Source organism: Trachemys scripta, chromosome 13 (genome assembly GCF_013100865.1).
Source record: "Trachemys scripta elegans isolate TJP31775 chromosome 13, CAS_Tse_1.0, whole genome shotgun sequence".
Taxonomy (NCBI): domain Eukaryota; kingdom Metazoa; phylum Chordata; order Testudines; family Emydidae; genus Trachemys; species Trachemys scripta.
Window position 1 is genome coordinate 20,290,640 of NC_048310.1, and position 18,975 is coordinate 20,309,614.

Here is an 18,975-nt window from a genome sequence, read left to right on the forward strand (position 1 = left end):
AATCATAGAAGGTTAGGGTTGAAAGAAACCTCAGGAGGTTATCTAGTCCAACCCCAACTAAATCATCCCAGCCAGGGTTTTGTCAAGCCGGGCCTTAAAAACCTCTAAGGAAGGAGATTCCACCACCTCCCTAGGTAACCCATTCCAGTGCTTCACCCCCCTAGTGAAATAGTTTTTCCTAATATCCAACCTAGACCTCTGCCACTGCAACTTGAGACCATTGCTCCTTGTTCTATCATCTGCCACCACTGAGAACAGCCTAGCTCCATCCTCTTTGGAACCCCCTTTCAGGTAATTGAAGGCTGCTACCAAATCTCCTCTCACTCTTCTCTTCTGCAGACTAAATAAGCCCAGTTCCCTCAGCCTCTCCTCATAAGTCATGTGCCCTAGCCACCTAACATTTTCGTTGTCCTTCGCTGGACTCTCTCCAATTTGTCCACATCCTTTCTGTAGTGGGGGTCCCAAAACTGGTCACAATACTCCAGATGTGGCCTCACCAGAGCCCAATAGAGGGGAATAATCCCTTCCCTCGATCTGCTGGCAATGCTCCTACTAATGCAGCCCAATATGCCATTAGCCTTCTTGGCAACGAGGGCACATTGTTGATTCATATCCAGCTTCTCGTCCACTGTAATCCCCAGGTCCTTTTCTGCAGAACTGCTGCTTAGCCAGTCGGTCCGCAGCCCGTAGCAGTGCATGGGATTCTTTCGTCCTAAGTGCAGGACTCTGCACTTGTCCTTGTTGACCCGCATCACATTTCTTTTGGCCCAACCCTCCAATTTGTCTAGGTCACTCTGGACCCTATCCCTACACTCCACTGTATCTACCTCTCCCCATAGCTCAGTGTCAAACACAACCCTGCTGAGGGTGCAATCCATCCCATCATCCAGATCATTAATGAAGATGTTGAACAAAACTGGCCCCAGGACCGACCCATGGGGCAATTCGCTTGATACCGGCTGCCAACTAGACATCGAGCAATTGATCACTACCCGTTGAGCCCGACAATCTATGACTCGCTCAAGGTCACACAGCGGGCCAGTTGCAGAACCAGGAATAGAACCCACGTCTCCCGAGTCCCAGGCCAGTGCTGTACCCACTAGGCCAAAATACCATCTCATAAATGCATGTATTTAAGTTAACTAAAAATTGCTGTTAATTGTGCCCACTTTGGACAGCATGATAGTTCTGAATGTTTACCAGTCGGCATGCATGCAGTATTGTCCTATAACCCTTCCCCCTGGTGCGTAATGTATATAAGAGGTAATATTTGTAGAGCATTTTGAACATACTATGGAAAGCACATATCACTTTTACAAGTATTATGCCACATGCTCTTAACTTTTAAAGGGGAATCCAATCAGGAATATAATGATAAAGGTGTGAGTGCCTCTTAAGACTAAACTAAGAGAGCTTTGCAATCGCTTATAGTTTGTTGTATGAAGTGGTATTGTAGCCATGTTGCCCCCAGGATATTAGAGAGCTGAGGTGGGGAGAGGTAATTTTTTTTATTGGACCAACTTCTGCTTGTGAGAGAGAGAAGCTTTTGAGCTTACACAGAGCTCTTCTTCAGGTCTGGAAAATGTACTCAGCATCTGTACTTTGAGTACATTTTCCAGACCCAAAGAAGAGCTTGGTATAAGCTCAAAAAGCTTGTCTCTCTCACCAACAGAAGTTGGCCCAATAAAAGATATTCCCTCACCCACCTTGTCTCACTTATAATTTGACTACTGTTGCAGTTAAGCTAATGTGTATGCTATTGAAAACACTATTTTGTTTATGCAATCAGTTGAGATTTTTGGTGCATCTCTGTGATTTGGATAGTGCCACTTGTCACTGTCAGTGCTGCCTAAAAAGATTTCAGTTTAATTAATGGGGCTACATTACAAATCTGCAGCCATTGACAAGGACAATTGCAGGTCAGCATACCACTTTACAGTACCTTTGTACTACAAATTGAAGCACCACCGGAGAAGCTCAGTCCCATCAGATTAATTTTCATTACATTATTAAGGTTCTCATGAATACTGTGTGTGTTTAAAGTTATTCTATCAGTCCCCTGACTATATACCATTTACATTAATGAGTTTCTTGCAGCTATAGCACCTACTCCAACAAGCTGATCTTTGGTTATTTTTTCAGAAGTATGAACAGATATTAAGGGTTGAACCTATTTCTGCTGTGTTGCTATGGCTAAGTGTACATGTTCCATACCAGCAATTTGTTAGCAGTAGGCATGAGTTAATGTAGTACTATGCTGCAAGGGCATGAGAGGATGCTGCGTATGTGTCTGATTCTGCCCCATTAAAGTTAAAGGGACTTTTGCCATTAACTTCAATGGGAGCAAAATCAAGCTGTACTAGAGGTGCCTTGTTTTTGATGAGATGGAAGTCCGAAGTCCCCTCTTACTCAGTTTTAATACAGTGCCTGTTCAGCTGGAAGTGGAGATCTTAAGGGGTGTTTTTTTTGTTTGTTTTTTTGTTTTAAACTCAGAAGAGTGGACACTTAACTTGTGGAGTCCTGGCCAGGATTCCTAAGTAACAAAACTGGTTCTGGTGTCCATGACTGAGCGAGGCTGTTGAGCTATTATTGGTGGCTACATTTGTTGATGCGGTCAGTGTAATACAAGCATTTAATCCATGGTTTTGTAAAATGCTGTGGAATAGTGAGTATGAAAACTGCTATGCAAAGAGAGGCCTGGAATTCCAGAGTTCTAATCCACTTGTATAAGAAATATGCTTTAACCCATAGAGACATCATGGTAGTCAGCAGGAAACCATGATCTCTGGCTCTGAAGGCACAACTTTATACCATTTGAGATAGACCTCTATTAGTTGCTTGGGCACCACCCTGTAGTGAACCCATAGCCCAGAGGTGGGCAAACTACGGCCCACGGGCCACATCCGGCCTACGGGACTGTCCTGCCTGGCCCTTGAGCTCCTGGCTGGGGAGGCCAGCCCCTGGCCCCTTCCCTGCTGTTCCCCCTCCCCCACATCCACTTGGGCAGTGCTCTGGGCGATGGGGTTGCGCATTCCTGCCGAATAGCATGGCAGCGTGTCTGGCTCTGGCCTGGTGGCGTGGCAGCCAGACATGCTGCTCTGAGCGGCATGGTAAGGGGGCCAGGCCGGGGGTCTGGATAAGGGGCAGCGGGTCCCGGGGGGCAGTCAGGGGACAGGGAGCAGGGGACAGAAATTCTGGGAGGCGGTCAGGGGACGGGGGTGGGGTTGGATAGGCGTGGGAGTCCCGGGGGGCCCTGTCAAGGGGCAGTGGTGTGGATAGGGGTCGGGGCAGTCAGGGGACAGGGAGCAGGGGGGTTGGATAGGGGATGGGGTCCTGGGGGCGATTAGGGGTGGGGGGTCCCGGGAGGGGGTGGTTAGGGGACAAGGAGCGGGGGGGGTTGGATGGGTCAGAGGTTCTGGGGGGGCAGTCAGGGGACGGGAAGTGGGAGGGGTTGGATAGGTGGTGGGGGCCAGGCTGTTTGGGGAGGCGCAGCCTTCCCTACCCGGCCTCCATACAGTTTTGCAACCCCAATGTAGTCCTCGGGCCAAAAGATTTGCCCACCCCTGCCATAGACACTACTAATATATTTGCCTTTAAACTGGCAATAGTTGCTCAACTGTATAGATACAGCCTGTGGAATAGCACCTAAGGCTGTTCTCTCCAGAGACAGTCACTTGAGGACCCCTTTTGACCTCTGCTGCAGCTAAGCACTAGAGGATGATATAGTCTCACACATTAATCATAACATTATACTGGTTCTGTATTGACTCCCTTTGTGGCCTTTGGCAAGTTTGTACCTCTGCCTCAGTTTCCCCATCTGTAACGTAGGGTTAATAGCTACCTCCCTTCATTTTGAACGCCTTTGCTGTGGTAAGTAAGTAGTTCAGGATTAAAGTACCGTAAAGTGCTATAAATGGCAAATATTATTAAATCTGAATTTTTTTACCCTCTCTAACTATGGTGCCCTATGGAGGGGAGGAATATTTGGAGCGAATGAGCCCTAGTTTGTTGTATGATTCTTCTGATCACTCCTGTAAAATGGGTTTCCTGGTAGCATAGATACAGGTTGAATCCTCCAGAAAGCTTGAATGTTTTTTTCCTTCAAAATAAAAATTTTTTAAAAAAACCCTTTTGGGGGGGGGGGGGAAGGAGGCAGAAATTTTATATATTGAATACTGAAAAGTCAAATGTTTAATTAAAAGAAATCTGTGGATTGGGGGGGTTAGGCAATTTGCTTGTTTTACATGGAGATGTTTGGTTTCTCATGTATAATTGCCAACATGCATTTAGTAATTTCCTTGTGTAATAGCATCATTACAGGCAATAGTCTGTTCAGAGTCACCAGTGTTATTTCTCTGCTTTATACTTCAGCTTTGGGCTTCATTATTTTTTAATATCAGATTCAGCTTCTTAAATCACTTCTCATCCTCTGTCACAGATACCAGAGATTTACTTTGGCTGTCAATACTGTCAACATGTATAGGCAAGAATTTACATATTTAAATATTTATCCTTGCGTGAACTAGTTATGCCTATCAATGTAAGACAGGAGAGTGGTTGTGTAATCTACTTCCCCCCCTGAAATTATAAGATGTAATAACATCCAAGGGTGGTTTAACATTTTCAATACCACGGGTTGGATGCTAGTTTTGGGACAGTTCTGTGGGCCACACGCACACACACATAATTCCTGATTCTAGAACCGGATCACTGTTTTTTTTTTAGGATTTATAATATAAGCACATTTTCTCTCTGTATCCCCTCCCTGAAAGCCTTCAAGCTTTCACAATTGAAAACAAGACTAGTTAAGAGAACTTGGTCACTCACCAAAATGCAAACCAGTATTTAGACAGACTTGGATACAATTTTTTAAAAATTTCTTTTGCCAAGATTGTAATGAAAGACTTAGGAGGTGGTTTCAAAAGAGCCTCTGAAGCACCTGGCATTGGCCACTGTCAGGAGACAGGATACTGGGCTTGATGGACCATTGGTCTGACCTGCTATGCCTGTTCTATTGTTCTTATGGGCATAATTTCAATGGTAGCAGAGGTGGACCATTGCTGGGAGCTTTTGAAAATCCCTTTCATAACGTGTAATTACCTATTTAACTTTCCTGAAAGAAGTAAGGATTATTCTTCTACAAAAAAGATGAAGGTATCATAAATGCTGTCTGAGCTATCTGTTCTTAAATTATAAAAGAAAAGGAATTAATGATGAGTAATTCACACTTTTGTTGCTAACTACTTCAAAAGGTGACTTGTTTTTTAATAGAGTGGATATCTTGTATTTTTGTGCTGTACTTCAGTTATTATGTCTAATAAAGAAATTCCATTAGCTGGAGGGAAGAATGTGTATCAGAATTGAGACTTCAATTATTGGTGCTAACATGGTCAGAACAACAGCTAAGAGTACATTTTGAATGGAAGATGTATGATGGAGCTGGTTGCTAGTCACTTGAATGTTTTTTGAGGCATATGACTTCTAAATTTTGTCTCCTCTCAGCTCTCTCTCTCACCAGCAGCAATCTGTCACATCAGATTTAAACCTACATGGAGAAAACCATTCTTAGGTGCAGTGAACTCAGCCAGTAAAAACGCATTGCACAGTTGTGCTCAACTAATCAGATCTAAGTTTAATGTGATGCTACACCCATGGTATTTTTGGTACTACTAGCTCCTAGATGGTAACCAAAATAGCAATGTAATGTACCTTTGTGCCATAGGTTGGACACTTGTGCCAACTATATAACTGAAATTGGTGATACTAAGGAATAACTTTAAAATGTGGTGCTAGACACCACAGCAACAGACATCTTAGCAACACATAGATAAGTAGGAAATCAGATAGTGTCACTTCATTGTATGCACAACACTTCTGTTGGTTCTCTCTTTTTCTGCATGAACTTGACCTTCAAAGACCCTGCATGGGCCTGACACTGATCTCTCTGTTCTTCTTGTCTTTTATTATGGCCAGCTCCACTCAGTCTTCTAATCTAACTGCTCCCTTTCCCTTCTTGTTCTGGGAATTGTTTTTTTAATGCCATTTACAATACACAAAGGAGCCTCTCTGCTGCACACCACCTCTTTTTCAAATCCCTCCTGGCTAGCCTTTTAGCCCTGTTCTCTCCTCTGACACAGTACAGGGACTGGGCTTAAATAGAAGTTGATTTCACTTCTGTATGTGTGCCCCTTAATGTGCTTCAATGAGCAATGTTTGTTTGCTTGTTTTTTTACTGCAATATCACTGCAAAGGGAGAGTATCAATACTTGTGCAATTACATATTTGCAGAAATGGATACTTCAGAAGTGTTGTGAACACTTGTGCAAATATGTTCATGTCACAAATGACTTATTCAATGACTCCAGATTATTTTTTATAATAGCTTGTCAATCAATCAGGCAGTGGGAATGATAACATATGACTGAAGTGGCCAATCACAGCACCAATAGCAAATTATGTTAGTGAATTTTCCAAACAATAGTTTTGTGAGTAGCATTCAGGTTAAAATTTTTTTGCATAAAAATATTGGCAAACAACTTTGAAAAAACTCAGCTGGTGGATGATTTATTAACAGAAAAAGGGGTTAAACTTTTTGACTAAGTTGTTTACTATGAATAGATTGCCCAGCCTGGTCTGCACCTAATCCTGTGCATAATCTTTTATCATGTATAGTATATTTGAGTTAAATTGCAAGCTCTTTCAAGCAGGAAATGATTAAGTATTTGCAAAGTGCTGTTACCATCTATGTTACTGCCACATATCTCATTCTAAATTAGAAATAATAAATTGTACATTTAAGAAAAAAATCCTTGTAAAAAGACTGACAAGATTTTTATTTTGAGATCATGGCCTAATCAATGTCATAAACTATATATATATTTTGCCCTTCAGTAATTTCTTATCTCTAAACTGATGTCTTATTTGACAATAACAAACCTTAATAGCCCCATCTCGGCCACATATACAGTTCCCAGTTTTAATACACAGAAAATTAATGAGATGAAGCAAGCAAGGTTTAATGAAAGCATAGAGTGCCTTGCATAAAGTTGCCATCAAGAAATAAGTGAATCTGTACAATGAATCTCTTGAGTTCTCAGAGAAGATGCAAATACTCAGTGACATTTTCCACAGATGAGAACTTTTACAGTGAATGCTTTGGATGAAGTGCCTAGCTCCGTTGAAGAAGAGTCAAAGTTAGATATCTCTTGGTGTCAAGATCCTGAGCATATTCTTTAGAGAGAGTCCTTGGGCAGTATATCCATCTGACACTGCAGTGGCAAAGATGTCATAGTATGTATTTATGCTAATCTCTATGAATGGTAGCTATTACAAGGAAGACCTTGAGCTTCCTGATCTTTTAAGAACATATCTCTCCCTCTTCATATGAAATGTAGCCAAAGGCAAACAGTCACTATACTGCCTTGTATCATATATAGCACCTTCTTTTATTTGGTGATTGACTAATTATACACAAAGCAAGAATGACTCTGTGTCAATTGCAAGAGAAAGTGAATTATAAGAGAACTCATTTGTAATATACAGTTTTCCCCCAGAAACTGCAGGATTAGATGGTGAAAATAATTAATTCTACATGTCATTGCTACAGTACTTACACAGTGATTCCCCCCCCCCCACACACACACACCTTAGATCACAAAGTGCTGCACAAATATGGTTCATAATTATTCCAGTTTTACAGCTGGGAGGCAGGAGAGGTTACAAGCCAAACTTTCAAGTGTGGTCTGACTTTGGGTGGTCATATTTTTGATTACCTTAATACTTAAGCTGGGCATCTTAAACTAGTCACCTAACAAGTGAGGAACCCCAAATCAGTGGTCAGATTTTAGGCTGAAATCCTAAGACAAGGATCATGTAGAAGGTTGGTGTTAGAGTCTAAAAAAAAAAAAAAAAAATAATGGAGATATCCCATCTCCTAGAACTGGAAGGGACCTTGAAAGGTCATCAAGTCCAGCCCCCTGCCTTCACTAGCAGGACCAAGTACTGATTTTGCCCCAGATTCCCAAGTGGCCCCCTCAAGGATTGAACTCCCAACCCTGGGTTTAGCAGGCCAATGCTCAAACCACTGAGCTATCCCTCCCCCCTAGACAAGAAACCAGGTGTCCTGACTCCTATCTTGTGTTCAGTCCTCAAGATTACAGCTTCCATGTCTACTAACTAGGTGCAGTTAATTAATGTGAGTCTTGCATTTGGATTACAACATTACAGACATTGTGCTTCTCTTTAGAATCATTAGACAAGAGCTGTGCAATGACATGCTACTCAGGCACTTGAATGATGTATACATGCTGCATGTCAGACGTTGGTGGGATCCAGATTGGAAACCCTTCCAGCAAATCTGCCCCAGAGGCTGGCTCATGATGGGATGGGACCCAGCTGGACGGGAGACGCACTTTTCAGTGAGCTGCTACTTTCTGGAAGAACCCTGTGGCGTGGGAGGGAGAGCGGCAGTATCGCTGGCTCTCACCTGACTGATGCCTCCAGTGTGGCTGCTTCTGCCAGCATGGCTGCTTCTGTCCTGTGACGCTGGAGGTGAATCTGCCCTGATGCCTTGCAAAGACACTTCCACTTCTACAGATAATTAGCTGCTCCTTCCTAGAATTTAACAACCATCTGATCTCTATTAGGTTAACATCTGACAGCTCCTTCATTTGTATCTTCCCCACCTCTCAATATTCATCCTTCCATTCCTCCTGTTCACTCCCTTTATCTTTCTCTGAAGGTTCCTCGGCTTCTGGTCTCAAGCTCTTCATGATCCAGTGTTTTCACAGTACAATGGAAACTGAACACATTAACATTCCTGTAATCAGGATGTGTGCATTTTATTAACTCCATTTTAGTTGGTCTGCCTGAAGTGGTGCCAGCTGAAGTTTTGTTATCTTCCTACTGTTCTTGGAGCTGTCAGTACTGAAAACTTCTTACACAACAGACAAAATTACTGGGATATTTCACATTCTGCAGAGACGTCAAGAACAAAATCTGACACAAATTGCATTTCTTCTAATAAGGAACCACACTCTAGTTAAAAATTAGTTATAGAAAACAAATTTCTTTGCTTCCTTTTTAAATAGAAAACATAAAAAAAACTATTTTCACTATTTACTTCTTTGCATTTCTCTTTTTGGACAATCACAATAGACTAAGTCAGTTTCATTTTTTGGCTGTCATGCCCTTTCATAATACTGCAATGTTTGGATTGCAAACGCTACATGGGAGTGCGTTTTTTGTCATTTATTTATAAATAATTGATTCCTCTGGAATGTAATTCATGGGAACAATTTTATTTAAATTTTGTAGAAGCTTTGTTCTTAAACCTCAGTTTTAAACTTCATTTGTTTCTTCAGTCTTCATTTACATGGCTTCATTTACATTTGAGGCCCTCACTCAGAAATGGTGTGGATTGTTTCAGAACACAATGCATGGTTTTACAATACATTACTACTTTCACTGCCAAAAAGGTACAAGTGACAGGTAATCTTTCACATATCCACAGAATACTCACATTAAAGAGAAGGGGCCTGATTTTTGACTCCACCCCACTGACCCAAACAGGCTGGAAACCCAGCAGATCTGGTCAGATGGGAATTTCCTCTGCAGACATGGATAGAGTTAAGGAAAGGGACATGAACAGGACATCTCTGGTGATTTCCAAACCTCCAGAATAGCCTTTGGTCAGTAGTCAGGCATGACCTGCAGCGGCCTTGATCTAAGGATGATGTAAGTTATGATTAATGATAGACTGGGGAATGGCAATGCCATGAATGTCTAAGAAGTAGGCCTGTCGATTAATCATAGTTAACTCACGCAATTAACTCAAAAAAATTAATCACAATTAATCGCAGCTTTAATTGCACCGTTAAACAATATAATACCAATTGAAATGTATTACATATTTTGGATGTTTTTCTAAATTTTCATATATATTGTATTCTGTGTTGTAATTGAAATCAAAGTATATATTATTTTTTGCTATAAATATTTGCACTGTAAAAATGATAAATGAAAATAGTATTTTTCAATTCACCTCATACAAGTATGGTAGTGCAATCTCTTTGTCATGTAAGTGCAACTTACAAATGTAGATTTTTTTTGTTACATAACTGAACTCAAAAAGAAAACCATGTACAACTTTAGAGCCTACAAGTCCACTCAGTCCTACTTCCTGTGCAGCCAATCACTAAGACAAACAAGTTTGTTTACATTTACGTGAGATAATGCTGCCCGCTTCTTATTTACAATGTCACCTGAAAGTGAGAACAGGTGTTTGCATGGTACTTTTGTAACCGGCATTGCAAGATATTTACGTGCCAGATATGCTAAACATTCGTATGCTCCTTTGTGCTTTGGCCACTGTTCCAGAGGACATGCTTCCAGGTTGATGATGCTCGTTAAAAAAAAAAATAATTAAATTTGTAACTGAACTCCTTGGGGAGAATTGAATGTCTCCTACACTGTTTTACCTGCATTCTGCCATATATTTCATGTTATAGCAATCTCAGATGATGACTCAGCACATGTTGTTCATTTTAAGAACATTTTCATTGCAGATTTGACAAAACACAAAGAAGGTACTAATGTGACATTTCTAAAGATAGCTACAGCACTCAACCCAAGGTTTAAGACTCTGAAGTGCCTTCCAAAATCTGAGAGGGACAAGGTGTGAAGCATGCTTTCAGAAGTCTTAAAAGAGCAACACCCCAGTGCAGAAACTACAGAACCCAAACCACCAAAAGAGAAAATCAACCTTCTGCTGGTGGCATCTGACTCAGATAATGAATATGCGTCGCTCCACACGGCTTTGTATGGTTATTGAGCAGAACCTGTTATCATCATTGACGCATGTCCTCTGGAATGGTGTCCGAAGCACGAAGGGACATCTGAATCTTTAGTGCATCTGACACATAAATATCTTGCGATGCCGGCTACAACAGTGCCATGCGAATGCCTGTTCTCATTTTCAGGTGACATTGTAAACAAGCAGTGGGCAGCATTATCTCCTGCACATGTAAATAAACTTGTTTGTCTGAGCGATTGGCTGAACAAGAAGTAGGACTGAGTGGACTTGTAGGCTCTAAAGTTTTACATTGTTTGGTTTTTTTAATGCAGTTACTTTTTGTACATAATTCTACACTTGTAAGTTCAACTTTCATGATAAAGAGATTGCACTACAGTACTTGTATTAGGTGAGTTGAAAAATACTATTTCTTTTGTTTTTTACAGTGCAAATATCTAATCAAAAATAAAGTGAACACTGTACACTTTGTATTCTGTGTTGTAATTGAAATCAGTATATTTGAAAATGTAGAAAATATCCAAAACTATTTAAATACGTGGTATTATATTATTGTTTAACAGTGTGATTAATCACAATTCATTTTTTTAATCACTTAACAGCCCTACTAAGAAGGGTAAAGATTGTGGTTGATCAATTTAGCAGAGTAGTTGGCCTCCTGTGAGAGCCCACTTGTTTTAAAATGGGAAGGGGAGGGAGCAGTGTGTAGCTAAAAGCACAAAAGAGGGTATCCTCTTGTTCCTGGCTCTTCCATGTACTGTAAAAATGTGGATATCTCTGGGGTTTGTGTAGCCTGAATTTACTAAAGCTTGGAAGGTATTTTTTAATAGAAGGCTCTATTAAAATGCAAAGTAGTATTTATTGCATTCAAAAGAAATCAGTTCTCCAGTTAACCTCCTCCTGTTTGACTAACAAACCAGCTTGGTGATGCATCCACTACCAAGCTTATGCCGGGTGCTTATTTAGACTCAAGAGAATGCAAATTTGTGCATGCTGCTCTTATCTTGCACAAAAATTACTGTTCACTTACTGTTACACTATCTCCATTACACCCATTTTTCCGACTGATGTGCCACCACTTCACTACCAGTGGACTTAGCCCTATGTATAGCCAATGGGCTAACAAGAGCCTCCATTCAAAAATACAGTTGGATCTGAGGTATTGCTTTGCTAAAAAAGCAAAATAAGGAGGGAGATGCACACCAATATACTTGAGCTCCAAGACTCTTGGTAAAGTACTATTTATATTGCGAGAGTGCCAAGGAGTTCCAATCATGGATCAGAATCCCATTGTGCTAGGCACTGTACAGACACATAACAAAAATGTTCCCTTCCACCCAAAAGCTTGCAATCCAAGTATAAGACAACAGCTGGATACAGACAGACAGATGAGGGAGCACAAAGAAACAATGAGACAATATTGATCATCAGGAGAGATAGCTGCCTCATCACATCAACTCCTAATCATTGTCAATTTTTTTGTAGGTATCATGCCAAAGGCATGCTTTAAGGAGAGATCTGAAGGACAATGAGATGGTTTTGCCCAATTGTTTCCTGGAGGGGGGAGTTTCTTGGTATCATATGAGGGTTGGGTCTTGTTCATTCTATGATGAATGAACTAGTCTCACTTTTCAACACCCACACGACCGCCTTCCTTCCCAGTGCATCTTGCCAATGGTTCTGAAAATTGGTTAGCCCCCTCAGAGTTATGAAAATAGGCCCTACATTTTTTTTCTTGTGACTTTAATTATTTTTAGAAATGCCCCCAAACAGGAACTTGTTTCCAATTCTTCCTTCCCAAACATAGCTGTACTTTGCAAATGGGTCCTCTCTAACTGTATTGAATGGAAAATCCAAAAATAAAAAAGGCAAAGGAAACTCAAAATGTTTGCTGTGGAAGCATGTTATGAATATTTTTGGAAAAGCTATAATTGTCCCCTCTAGCTGCTATCATGAAATTATCAAATTGATATAGTTTGTTGCGGTTACTGAAGACGACATTTCCAGAGTCAGCAGGAACCCGGGAAATAATAAAGCTCCAATTTTTATAAAAAACAACGTGTGGATACTGTTCCTTCAAACACTGATACTGAGAGCAGTTTATTTTTTATTTAAATCCCATCTACATATATCTTTAATTTCCATTTTCGGAGTGGTTTCCCTGCACTGTTCTCCACACTACCCAAAATAATTCGTTAAGAATCCATGAGAGAAATATTTCACCCCACCCACTAAGAAATGGTTGTTTTCCATGTTGAAAGCGATTACATTAATAGTTAAGCAGAATTACAGACACTAAGGTATAATACAAGTATATGCCAATGATAATAAATAAGATACGAAATACTTTGGTCTGCCCTAATGTACTGCAGCTCTCATCTACTGCTGTTTTCCTTCAGAGTAAGTTATTTAAATGTTTCCTATTTATCAACTGAATAGAGATAGCTACTGAAGGGTATATATTCTGTTTTTTTACTAATCCTCATGGAGATTTTTTTTTATTGCATTCGTGCTGTGAGAAGCTAGGGAAGAGTTTTTAAAGACTGGTTAGCATTTACTTAACATGGAATAGTGAAACGTTAGCACTTGCTACTGTCATGCCAATTTACAGCCTGCAGAAGTAGGTGGTATTTTATTGGAAGGGATTTTGAATACAGGCACCAAAGAAACTCTGAATAAATTCCAAGAGGCATTAGTGTAGGGGGATGTTGTATTTCATGTTCAGAACATATGCTTTAATTATGCTGGCCTTTTAGTACCTAACTAATCATTAAGAATGACAGGCCCAGTGCACTTTAAGGGCCAGATTCTCAATGGTGTAAGTTGGTGTAACTTCACTGAAATCAATGGATTAATTTATACCAATTGACGCTCTGACTCTCACAATGAAAATCACGCCAGCATGGAGGGCGTCTGCAAAGCCATTGTTCAGCTGATGCCTTGCATTTGCTCTCTAGGATGCAGGAACCTCAGAGTTAGTGGCCATAGAAGGGGGTCTGTGCCTCCTATGGACTTGCATTGGACCCATATGGGGGGGCATTGGGTCCGAGATGGACAAATGAAAGTGTGATTATAGATCAGGTGACCTGGAGGCAGTGTCTGCAACCCACAGGTTGGAATAGTGGCAATGGAGGCTCTGCACTGCAGTATGGTGTGTGTACTCTAACCAATTATAGTACAATTTCTCCGGCTTTCAGTGACTGAAATGACATTGCAGCTTAATGAAGTATGGGAGTCTTTGGTCAGGAGTACAGTACCTGGGGAAAGTAATGCTATTCTGAAGGGCATACAAAAATAATTGAGACACCAGGCTAATCCATTAAAATGAGCATGAAAAATTTACAAGTGAAGAAAGTCAACACAGAGATCAGCCGACATTCTTAAGATAGCTGTTTGAATTGAGAAAATTGAAGACTTTCCCATTGTTAAAGAATTCAGATTTCATTCATAATAGAAGTGTCCAGTCCTGTCCTCATCACTCAGGAAACACTCCCAGAGAAGTGCAGGGCTGGACCACACTATGCTGCCATGTGGCACTGCACTTGCCCCATCTAGGGTAACCAGAGGTCCCGATAAAATCGGGACCGTCCTGATATTCAGTCGCTTGTCCCCGTCCCGACGGATGTATGGTCGGAATGCCACTTGTCCCGATATTCTGGCTTGGGGCTTTTCGGGGAGGGGTTGTTGCTTTGGCGGCGCTCCAGACCTGCCCCCCCATGTGTCCCGATATTTTGTTCATGTAATCTGGTCACCCTAGCCCCATCTCAGTTCAACTTTTGGTTCTCCTGTTAACTCACTCATAGCCAGGAGTTTAGCATAACATTCCCCCTCTTGGAGTCTAATTTATTAAGTCCCCACAACAAACAAGATTTTGCTTCCAGTTTCAACCTTCTTCTTTCTCAGGCTTTCCAATTTTCTTATTGCAGGACTTCAGACTCCAGCTCTTTCAGCTCCCTGATTCATCTCTGCCAGCTTTGCACAGCTCTTCCGTTAGGTCTCATAGTAAGCCTCAACCCCTGAGTTCAAACGTCTTCTATGCTATCTCCTTTGTGGGTTTTTTTAAGTTAAATATAGTAAAATTTCTAAATGAACCATCTTTTGAAAAGAAAAGTCAAAAACATTTCAGCTTTCTCTGAATTTGTATTTCTGTTTTTATTCAGCTGAAACTATTTGCCAAATTTGACCTGATTTTGCAGATAGTTGCATTTGACCAAGAAATACATTTTTCTGCAAATAGCCTATTCACCCCCCAAAATTTGCTGAGCTCTACTCCTGAGTCTGACTCTAGGCTTCCTCTCTGAGCTAAGAGCACTTCTTTTTAATCCTCAGCAGGGGATCACATGACTCCATTCTCTCTCCCCACGTCTAAAGCTGGTCTGGCAACCTGCCCTAAACTACCTATTCTCCAAGGAGACATGCCATGGAATGGTGTTGGCCCAGGCTCCCACTGCCTTTAAAAGGGACAGACTACCCTGTTACAAGGAGTCTTGGATATGCAAGGACCACTGGTCCAGTGAGTGCTGCTTCTCACTGCTGGTGCCTGTTGAGTGTAGTGATCAGAACTGTACACAGTGGTTTCAGAGAAGCATGGAAAGGCAGCAGGGTGCAGTGGTCACCTGAGTTCTACGTGCAGCTCTGCCAAGGGCTTATTCTGTGGCCTTGGACAAATCACTTCCTATCTGTGTCTCACTTTACTGGTTAGAAAAATGGGGATAATACTTACCCCTTTGTAAAGCGCACTTGTTAACAAACTCCTAACCGTGTAGAGCTTACCTAGTTTCCGGTTTCACTAGCAGCATTAAGCTCAGACCATTGTTTGTTAAAAGGCCCCCTAGCCTATGGATTGTCTTTTGGTCATGTGGAACTCCTGTGTGTTTTTAAAATGTTCTTTCATGTGTTTCTACACCCATTCAGGTGGAAGTGGTTATTTCAATTACATTTTGCTTTGCATTTTGGCGGTTCAGTGGAACCTCAGAATCAAAGCAAAAGAGAAGATCTCAGCAAACTTATATGGATCAAAAGAAAAAGAAAATGCTGCTAGGAATCCCGGCCAAATGAAAGCCTCATGTATTACAGATCTGCAGTAACTTTGGCCAGCTATACCTCCTGAATGCACAAATTCTACTCATCTCATAAAATGACTTAAGCTATATTCAAACCTTGTAATAAAATATATAGTAAGACTTCCTGTCTCTTACACTCTAAACAGACAAGATAGGGCCAACTTTTTGGAGAAGGAACTGTATGGAGAGTGCCTAGCACAATGGGGCCCTGATCTCAGTTTGAATCTCTGTTCTACCTTAATAAAAACAGACATGAGTTTGTGACTGTCATAATAACCCCATGTTCTAAAATATCCCAAACTCATCGACTCCATTCTACACACTTGCAATTTTTAAAATCAGTGTATTTCCTTGATAACCAATAAAGAGAAGGAAGGAACATAATACCTTTTTAGTGCAAACTTAATTGATTTAATACAAGAAGCTGCTGCTTGCAAATTTATCATGAGGAAGGTAGAACTACTTGTTTGCTTTGTCTTCTCTGAGCTAGTTAGGCATCCTAATTAGGGAGTGACATTTTCTGCACTTAATTTATATTCAATAAGAATTCTACAAAGAAAGCAGAAAAGCCAAGTCTGTGCTGTTGCATTTCCCATTCCTGCTATGGACCTATCCATGGGAATATCATTAATTAGCGTCATTAGCTTTCAGGCACTGTCAGCAGTTACTTGCAATTTCTACTTAGCACCTTTCAGTTATTCTCCATTGTCACATTTAATATTTGCATGAAGGCAGCCTTCATACACAGCCTGACTTTGACAAGGACGCTAGACTTTGTTCAGTTTTATTAAAAAATAAAAGCTAAGGTTTAAAAATATAACACTGCATTTATAATTAGTCGCCTGCAGGAATGATCTTGGTATCTAAAAGAACAGTAATGAATTTCAGACAAGCGCTATCTGTGATTTTTGCACGCAGCAGGGAAACAGTCACCCAAAATAATGCACCTAGTGTCCAAACCATTTCAGGAAATTGGATACACAGTACATTACATGAAGCTACCGTGTGCTGTCTATTTCTGCCTAATGCAGCAGAAAATGTCTGGGCTACTTTCATGTGGCTCCACTTCTGAAGATACTACTTTCCTTTCCAGAAGAAGAGAGATTGAAAGAGAGGAGAAGGCAGCAAGTAACACTCGTGTTGGTAAAAATGCAGCTTTATGCAGTGTTTTCTGGAACACTTTTTTCCTCCTCCCAGTGGATATAAATACTCATAGGGTACTGTCCATGTTGGTAGCTGACTACATGTGTTTAGTGGTAGTTCAAGAAAAGTCCTGTATAGCACACTTGGGAAGAGAGGTATAAAGATCATCAGCTGGGTAAATTGGTGCAACTCCACTGAAGTAAAGTAAACTATGCTCATTTACTCCAGCTAAGAATCTGGCCCTTTGTCTTTATCTCCAAAATCCTGCTTAAGTTATACCCTCCCTGTGTTAGTGACCACCTCCCCTTTTTGCTCCCTCCAACTTTGGCTACATTCAGTGGGGCTGCTTTAGCTGACAGGTTTGAAATCCTGACTGTCAGGGAAAGGATCTCATTGGAGGGGATAGTGTTGTTAGGGAGTGGTCTGTCGTGTTATCCTGGTGTGCTTTACGTGGCTTCAACTTTATCTTCTAAAAGATGTGGACTAAATCACCATATTCTCCTGCCTGCAGCTTCTAGACAGGGAAGCTATATCTATGGTACTTTCTCCAGCCCTACACCGAATCTCGAATTTCATCATCTTTTAGAGCATGATGAAAGATACTTTAAATGGATGTTGCCTCAAGAAATATGTCAAAGGTACCCAGCATGGCTATCTGAAAAACATCCCCATGCCACCTGATCACTGCAACAAATATGCAGAAAGGAGGGGCAGAAGAGAGTTCTTCCCTCTGGAGGTAATTGGTATAGCTTTAATCTGGTGAAGCGCCTAGATGCTACTGTGATGGGCACTTTAAAAAAGTCATATACTAATATCCAGTAAGGGGAGCAAAGCCAAAGTGCAACCTAAGGAAAGTGACCTTGGGCCCTATGAATAAAATATGAAAGGAGAAGAGAATGATGGAGATCAGTCTAAGTCCTTGGAAAATTCCTTCCAGGTTATAGATAGAGAACATGAAGCCATGAACATGAACAGAGAACAAGTAAACAAGAGAACAGTCATGCCGCTTCCTGACAAAACAGTGCCAGCAAGAAAAAGAAACAGTCAGATATTGTTATTGCTAGTTGGGGCCACCAGGCATATTAGCAGGCAGCTCTCTGTCAGCAAGGTGGCAGTTTCCTGCCTCAACAGCACCTTGTGTGTTTGTATTTTTTACTTGGACATGTACATATCAGTAGAAAACTGGCAGACACCTGGACACCCAAGCTTTAAAGTTAACTAGAGGACAATATCTCTCTTCCGCCTACCTACACATTCAGGAGAATGTTTGGGGTAGAAAAAAGGTAAATAAGGGTTTTTTAAAGAAAAAAAAACTATTGCATGTATGGGAATTGGACAGAGGCAGCTACATTAGGGCAGACGGAGTCCACTTTGGTGTGGCTCCCTGGGAAAGTCAACCGTTGAGTCTAGGGGACAGAAGAATCCCACAAGAATTGGGGAAAATGGACTTCCCTTGCTATAACAGGGCGATCAAAAGAAGGGATGCGGGAGTCAAAATCACCAAACCTCTGTCTGGGATAAATTTCTCCATTAACCCACCTAGAACCATGTGTCAGGATTGCCTGCTCTCCTTCAGATATTGCCAACCTCCACTGGCTTTTGAAAGCAGAAAGCTGGCTTGTTACGCAAGGTGAGGTTTTCTGTTCTCAGAATCCCCGTTCTTATTAGGGGATGACAACCTATTCAGCACTGAAAGGTTACATTTTCTAAGCAAACCTATCTGAAATTGGATGGGAGTTGATGGTTTTCAACACTTTACAGGATTAGATACTGTATTAAATTGATCTATAATAGGGTTACCATTCGTCCGGATTTACCCGGACATGTCCTCCTTTTGTGTGCTAAAAATAGCGTCCGGGGGGAATTTGTAAAGCACTCACAATGTCCGGGATTTCCCCCTCCCCGGGCAGAGCAGAGCGAGCGGCTGGGAGGGCTGCAGGAAAGTCCCGGGCTGGACTC

At 41.3% G+C, this 18,975-nt stretch overlaps 1 protein-coding gene across 3 annotated transcripts in view; it reads right to left on the reverse strand.

Annotated features, from left to right (window-relative positions):
• CHST8 (carbohydrate sulfotransferase 8) overlaps positions 1-18,975 on the reverse strand; it is a 273,333-nt gene that overhangs the window by 8,380 nt on the left and 245,978 nt on the right. The gene's annotated exons all lie outside the window — the stretch shown is intronic.